At 43.8% G+C, this 7975-nt stretch overlaps 1 pseudogene; it reads right to left on the bottom strand.

Moving 5' to 3' along the window:
• Positions 1 to 3135: 3135 nt before the first annotated feature.
• LOC102746308 (small ribosomal subunit protein eS8 pseudogene) lies at positions 3136 to 3865 on the bottom strand (annotated as a pseudogene).
• Between the last annotated feature and the right edge of the window lie 4110 nt (positions 3866 to 7975).

Raw genomic sequence — 7975 nt, 5'->3', positions numbered from 1 at the left:
ACTCCAGGATCATGACCTGAGCTGAAGGCAGTCGCTTAACCAACTGAGCCACCCAGGCGCCCCACACATTGTAGGCTCTTAAAAAAATTCTTTTTAGGGCGCCTGGGTGGCTCAGTCGTTAAGCATCTGCCTTCGGCTCAGGTCATGATCCTGGAGTCCCGGGATCGAGTCCCGCATCGGGCTCCCTGCTCGGCGGGGAGTCTGCTTCTCCCTCTGACCCTCCCCCCTCTCATGCTCTCTCTATCTCATTCTCTCTCTCAAATAAATAAATAAAATCTTTAAAAAAAAAATTCTTTTTAGAGAATTGGATAAAACATTATCAGGATAATAGAAGAAAAACACAGGGAAAGTCAAGACAGCATAATATGGTTCATATGACACAGTTCCTTGGAGACAAAAGGATGAAATAGTGCACCAAGCCTTTGAAATCTGTCTGTTTGATATCAAAACCACCTAGAAATCTCATATTTCCTATCTCTTCCCCCACGGAAGAAAACATCTGATATGTTCAACCTAAGCACCTCTCTGTGGGAGTTTTCAGGACTATCTATAAAATTTTTTTAATTAAAAAAATTGGGGGGCACCTAGGTAGCTCAGTCAATTAAGCACCAACTCTTGATTTTGGCTCCTGTCATGATCTCAGGGTTGTGAGATGGAGCCCTGCATTGGGCTCCGAGCTGAGTGTGGAGTCTGCTGAAGATTCTCTCTCACTTGGACTGCCTGGGTGGATCAGTCAGTTAAGCATCTGACTTCAACTCAAGTCATGATCTCGGGGACCTGGGATCGCCCCGGAGTCCAGCCCCACATAGAGCCCCACATCGGGCTCTTCACTCAGCAAGGAGTCTACTTGTCCCTCTCCCTCTGCTCCTTCCTCCACCAGCACACGCACTCTCTCCCCCTCTCTCGAATAAAAAAAAAAGATTCTCTCTCCCTCTCCCCCTGCTTGTGCACATGCTCTCTCTGGCTCTCATATATATGTATATAGATGTATATATTAACTGTGGTAAAATACACAAGCATAAAATTACCATCTTAACCATTTCTTTTTTTCTTTTTTTTTTTAATATATATCCACACATGAGAAGTTTGAGATTTTTTTTTTTTTTAAAGATTTTATTCATTTATTTGACAGAGAGAGAGAGAGAGAGAACAAGTAGGCAGAGAGGCAGGCAGAGGGAGAGGGAGAAGCAGGCTTCCCGCTGAACAGGGAGCCCCATGCGGGGCTCGATCCCAGGACCCCGGGATCATGACCTTAGCCGAAGGCAGCAGCTTAACCGACTGAGCCACCCAGGCGCTCCCCATCTTAACCATTTCTAAGTGTAGTGTTTAATATGTTCACATTGCTGGGCAACAAATCTCCAGAACTCTTTCATCTTGCAAAACTGAAACTCTACACCCATTCAACAACTCCCCATTTCCCCATCCCCCCAGCCTCTGCAAAGCACCATTTCATTGTCAGTCTCTGTGAATTTGACTACTCTAGATACTTCATATAAGTGGAATCACACAGTACCTGTTTTTTTGTGACTGGCTTATTTCAGTTAGCACAAGGTCCTCAAGCTTCATCCATTTTGTAGCATTTGTGAGAATTCCCTTTCTTACTAAGGCTGAATAATATTCAGAAATATCTATAATTTTTAACACATTTTTTCCTTTTATTTGTAAAATTAAGGACATCTGTCCTAAGAAGACCTAAGAGAACAGTAATGCCTAGAAATGCTAAACTTATCTATGCATCCATGCTGGGAAGTCTTATTCTTGCTCACAGCCAACAACATACTGATATAGCCTTCTTTAATCTATTAAGAATCGATCCATATTTGATAGAAAAATGCCTGCCTTAGAGATGAACCCTAACCTACACTCTAGGCAATAATTTGTGGAGCTCAGCACAAAAGGAAAATACAGGGGACCCTGCCAAAAAATTATTAAGAATTTTAAGATAGTGGGGCACCTGGGTGGCTCAGTTGGTTAAGCAACTGCCTTCAGCTCAGATCATGGTCCTGGAGTCCTGGGATCGAGTCCCGCATCGGGCTCCCTGCTCAGTGGGGAGTCTGCTTCTCCCTCTGACCCTCTCTCCTCTCATGTTCTCTCTCACTCTCTCTCTCAAATAAATAAAATCTTTTAAAAAAAACAAAAATTAAAAATAATAAAAAAAGAATTTTAAGATAGTGATAGCGATGCATTAAAACAAGTGTGTAGCCCTGGGCAGCTGCAAAGAGCGAAGGCCCACGAAGCTGGCTCAGTCTATACTGCAGGGCTGCCCCCGAAAAACACTGCCTGATCACTTCTGCCTATGTCTGAAACCCTGATTGTTTTTTAACCACCACGCCACTCATTAATTCAAACTTTCCAAAGTACACATAAGCCCACAATCTGAACAAAAATATTCTCATTTCTCAATGTCCCTTTCTAGCTCTCTCAGGCAATTCTGATCAAAAAGGCATAGCTTTACCCTCTTTTCTCTCCACATGGGAGGCTGTCACCCAGTATGATTAAGATTGCCCCCTTGCCACCAGCTTCAGGGCCCAGCCATGTCACTCTCCAAGCCTGCCCTGGAGCTCTGGTAAGAGGTCTAAGGGTAGGGCAGCCTCTTCCTCTTATATCTTCCCCAAACTCACCCTCAGAACTTGGTCTTTTCTTCTCTGGCCCTGGTACCTCCCAGAAGCAGACAGAGTCTGGGGGCAATTCTCTCAGTAGCTCTGATCTTCTAGTCCAAGTGCTAACTATTACTGTTTTGAATCAAGTTACTGGCAATCTCAGAATCAGGTGATATTGTAACGCAACTATCTTTTTAAATTTGAGGAGTGTTTAATTTCCATCAGTGCTCCATAGAAGAGAACTCTTAGTTACGAATCAAATGTCATGAACTTGAATTCTAGTCTAGGCACCAAACTGGGCTCCGCTCATCTCTGAAGAGTTGACTGTGGCTGCTTTGTCCACATCTTCACTCCCACTTTCTCTCAATCCACTCCAGTCAGGCTTCCCACACCCACCCCTCTACTCAATGGCTCTTAACTGAGGCCACCAATGACCTAGGTCTTGCCAGAGTCAGTGGCCGGTTCTCTGTCCTAATCTTACAGGGCTGGCTAGCAGCCTTTGGCCAGACAGACCACTCCCTCCTTCTGGAAACTCTTTCTTTTTTTTTTTACAGGACAATAAACACCTTTATTACATGACCGAAGATAGGAGGAAGATTTATTTGCCTTTCCGGGCTTTGATTTTCCTCAGATAGAACTCTAGCTCCTTGCCCTCTAGCACGTAGCCATCTGCTTGGCCACACTGGCCTGGTCTTGAAGCGATGCACGCAAGAAGCTTGCCCTGCTGGAATTGCTCCTCCAGAAGACTGCTGATTTTGGCATTCTTTTTCCTTTCATCATATTTCTTCTGAATTTGCTTTGATCGTTTTTTGTTTAAAATCTCTTCCTCCTCGGGCGTCAGCTTGGCCCCCTTCTTGCGGCCCAAGGGCAGTGCATAGTGGGACTCGTACCACTGCCGGTACGGAGTGCTGTCAATGAGCACAATACAGTTCTTCACCAGGGTCTTGGTGCGGACCAGTTCGTTGTTGGATGCGTTGTAGACAACATCAATAATCCTTGTTTTTCGCGTACAACACTCAGAGCCCCAGGAGAAGTTCCCCACGTCTAGCCTCAAGGCACGGTACTTCTTATTGCCTCCCCGGACTCGGACTGTGTGTATGCGGCGGGGGCCAATCTTAGTGTTGGCAGCGGGGCGTCCCAGCTCATACTTCCGCTTCTTGTGGTAGGGCTTTCTCTTGCCCCCGGTCTTACGGCGCTTGTGCCAGTTGTCCCGAGAGATGCCCATCTCCCTCGGTGCTGGCTGCGAAAGAGAGTGGAAACTCTTCTTGAGGCTTCAGTGAAACTCCTCTCTTGGAGTCCTCTCTCCCTGGTTCCCTTTTCCCTCTCCTGAAAGTCCCCTCCTCAGATGGCAATCCAAGTGATGTTTCATAAACATTTGCTTAATCACATCACTATCCATCTGACGGCCTCCAATGACGTGTTGGGTGATATCCAAACCCTTAGCATTATCTATGGTTTGACTCTGACTTCCTTGCCCAACCATCAAGGTAGTAGGAGCCCTTCTTTTCTGCTCATCCACCATGCTCCAGCCACACTGACCTCCTGCTAGCCCTCGCACTCCCTAGGGGCTTTGTGAATTGTTGTAACTTCTTGGAATGCTCTTCTCACACTCATCAGGCAGCTGCCTCCTCTTTGTGGGGACCGCAGCGGAGCATCAATTTCTCAGGAAAACTTGCCTAACACACAAGTAGAGTAGCCTCTTCCTTGAAGTCACTTTCTATTCTGTTTTTGTCTTCAGAGCCCATAATATCTGAAATTCTCTTTTTGTTTGTTTACTGGAATGTATGTTCATTAAATTGATTTATCTCATCACAGTGTCCCTAGCACCTAGAACAGCACATAGTAGGACTTCAATAAATATTTGTAGACTTACTAGCTGACTCTTTATTATATTATTACCCCTTAGACACACGTGCATGCACAAACATACACACACACCTCACTCATGGTCACACATAACCTCTGACCTTATCTCTCACTACTCTTTCCTTGCTCACTCTGCTATAGTGAAAACAGGCCTGAACCCCATTGGAACCTTTGTTCTGGCTGTCCTCACTGCCTGAAACACTCTCCTCTCACAATTCCCTAAGGTGAACCCCCTTTTTTGAATCGTTGTTCAAATATCATGTTCCTAATGAGGCCTAAGTAGTGATTTGTATTTAAAATTGCGGCTCAGTCTATAGAGCGCGCAACTCTTGATCTCGGGGTTGTGAGTTCAAGCCCCATGTTAGGTGTAGAGGTTACTTAAAAAAAAAAATCTTTAGAAGAAAAAAGAACTTCACCTATAAGGGGCACCTGGCTGGCTCAGTCAGTAGAGAATGTGACTCTTGATCTTGGGTTGTAAGTTCAAACCCCATGTTTGGTGTAGAGATTACTTAAAAATAAGAAAAAATTTTTTAAAAACTGCAATTTAGGGGCGCCTGGGTGGCTCAGTCGGTTAAGCGTCTGCCTTCGGCTCAGGTCATGATCCCAGGGTCCTGGGATCGAGTCCCACATCGGGCTCCCTGCTCGGCGGGAAGCCTGCTTCTCCCTCTCCCACTCCCCCTGCTTGTGTTCCCTCTCTCGCTGTCTCTCTCTCTGTCAAATAAATAAATAAAATATTTAAAAATAAATAAATAAATAAAGTTTAAAAACTGCAATTTACTGCTGTCCAACAGTGGCTTCCAGAACATACCAGAGAAACAACCTCTTACTAAGACAAAGCTGAGTTATTCTTACTGCAATAAAAGAGAAAGAGGGAACACTACTGTGACAGAGTCTTGGAGCTCAGAGGGTGATGCTGGAATATTTATGAGGCCTGAGAAGCTGGGATGAAGGCAAGTCTCTCATTATGGGGGCTTAATTACGGTGGTATAAACATCATAGTATATTTTAGAATTGGTAGACACAGCAAAGACTGCAGGTGAATATTTCAAAGCGTCTTGGGGAGTAAGCACCCATTTGATCAGACTGTTCAAATGGGTTTCTAGAAGAACAGAGATAAGAAAGCTTGTGATAATATTTGTTTATGTAGGTGGGAGTGATCTATTTTTCATGGCCATAAAAATCTCCCAGAGAAGAGATTTATGGTTTGTTTACCCTTGATCTGTTTCCTAGGAGTAGATCAGAATAGTCCCTGGAGTATAGTAAGTCTTCAATAAACAATTGTTGGATGGATGAATGGTATTGGCAGTAGTTTTATTCCCCAAAATTCCCCAAAATAGTATTGGCAGTATTTTTATTCCCCAAAATTCCCCTGCCATTCCAACAAAAAAATTTTCATGCTATAATGGAAAAAAATTATTTTAGTTTTACCATCTTGTAGTCAATTCTATCGTAGAACTCACTTTGCTTCTCCAACCAAAAGAATTACAAGTGGTTTCGGTTTAAAAGTTAGTGAATGAAAGAAAATATTTGCAAAAGGCATATCTGATAAAGGACATACATCCAAAATATACAAAGAGCTCTAAAAACTCAATGAAAACGACCAACTCAATTTAGAAGTGAGCAAACACCTGAACAGACACCTTACCAAGGAATATATAGATGGCAAATAAGCATATAAAAAGATGCCTTACACCATGTCATTAGGGAAATACAAATTAAAACAACAAGACACCACTAAACAGTTACTGGAACGGCCAAAGTACAGAACCCTGACACTACCCACTGGTGGTAGGATGTGGAATAACAGGAACTCTCAGTCATCGCTGGTGGAAATGGAACATAGTACAGCCACTTTGGAAGACAGTTTGTAGGGGCGCCTGGGTGGCTCAGTCAGTTGAGCATCTGCCTTCGGCTCGGGTCGCGATCCCGGGGTCCTGGGATGGAGCCCTGCATCGGGCTCCCTGCTCAGCAGGGAGTCTGCTTCTCCCTCTGTCTCTGCCACTCCCTCTGCTTGTGCTCTCTTTCTCAAATAAAAAAAAATTTTAAATAAATTTAAAAAAGGGAGATAGTTTGTCGGCTTCCTACAAAACTAAACATATTCTTACCATATGATCCAGCTATTGTGCTCCTTGGTATTTCCCTGAGTGAGTTGAAAACATATCCACATAAAAACCTGCACACAAATATTCACAGAGGCTTAACTTATACTTGCCAAAACTTGGCAGCAACCAAGATGTCCTTTAGTAGATGAATGGATAAATTGTGGTACATCCAGACAATGGAATATTATTCAGCATTAAAAAAAAATGAGCTAGGGGGCACCTGGGTGGCTCAGTCGTTAAGCGTCTGCCTTCGGCTCAGGTCATGATCCCAGGGTCCTGGGATCGAGCCCCACATCGGGCTCCCTGCTCGGCGGGAAGCCTGCTTCTCTCTCTCCCTCCCACTCCCCCTGCTTGTGTTCCCTCTCTCACTGTCTCTCTCTGTGTCAAATAAATAAATAAAATCTTTAAAAAAAAACTTAGAAATAAAAGGGGAAAGATTGCCCTCGTAGAGTTAAACTATTATTATGTGCACAGATATACAAAATGAGCTTTAAAAAAAGAGAAACTAGGGCACCTGGGTGGCTCAGTCGGTTAAGCGTCTGCCTTCGGCTCAGGTCATGATCCCGAGGGTCCTGGGATCGAGCCCCGCATCGGGCTCCCTGCTCAGCGAGGAGTCTGCTTCTCCCTCTACCCCTCCCCCTTGCTCGTGATCTCTCTCTCTCTCACTCTGTCTCTTTCACGTAAATAAATAGATAAATAAAATCTTTTTTTTTAAGATTTTTTATTTATTTATTTGACAGAGACATAGCGGGAGAGGGAACACAAGCAGGGGCAGAGGGAGAGAGCGAAGCAGACTCTCCACTGAGCAGAGAGCCCGATGCAGGGCTTGACCCCAGGACCCTGGGATCATGACCTGAGCTGAAGGCAGACGCTTAACGACTGAGCCACCCAGGCACCCCAAACAAATAAAATCTAAAAAAGAGAGAGAGAAACTGTCTTCCAGGGTGGAAAAGTGGTTTCCAGGGAAAATATTTACATAATTTAAGAAGGAAAGTTGTCAATCGGAGACTGAACTGTCAGCAAAAGAAACGTCATCATCATCACCTTCATTGTCAAAGTAAAGGGGTAAGCTTGTTGAGCTCAGACTATAGGATAAATATCTTAATTATCACAATCTGCTGAGGGAGTTCCCATTATGTCCATTTGCTTAGAAGGAAATTCAGTCTCCAAAATCCACACTCCTAACAATTATGATGTACTACAGGGATTGGCAAATGTTATCTGTAAAGCATCAGATAATAAATATTTTAGGGCTATGGTCTCTGGAAATTTCTCAACCCTGCTGTTGGAGCAAGAAAGAAGCCAGATACAGCATATAAATGCAGACTCTGGCTGTGTTCCAATAAAACTTTGTGAATATATTTATTTATATTTGAAATTTGAATTTCATATATTTTTCATGTGTTA

This window comes from Leptonychotes weddellii, chromosome 8 (assembly GCF_054177405.1).
Source record: "Leptonychotes weddellii isolate Sample4059 chromosome 8, ASM5417740v2, whole genome shotgun sequence".
In the NCBI taxonomy this organism is placed as follows: domain Eukaryota; kingdom Metazoa; phylum Chordata; class Mammalia; order Carnivora; family Phocidae; genus Leptonychotes; species Leptonychotes weddellii.
This window is presented reverse-complemented; position numbering and strand designations above follow the sequence as displayed.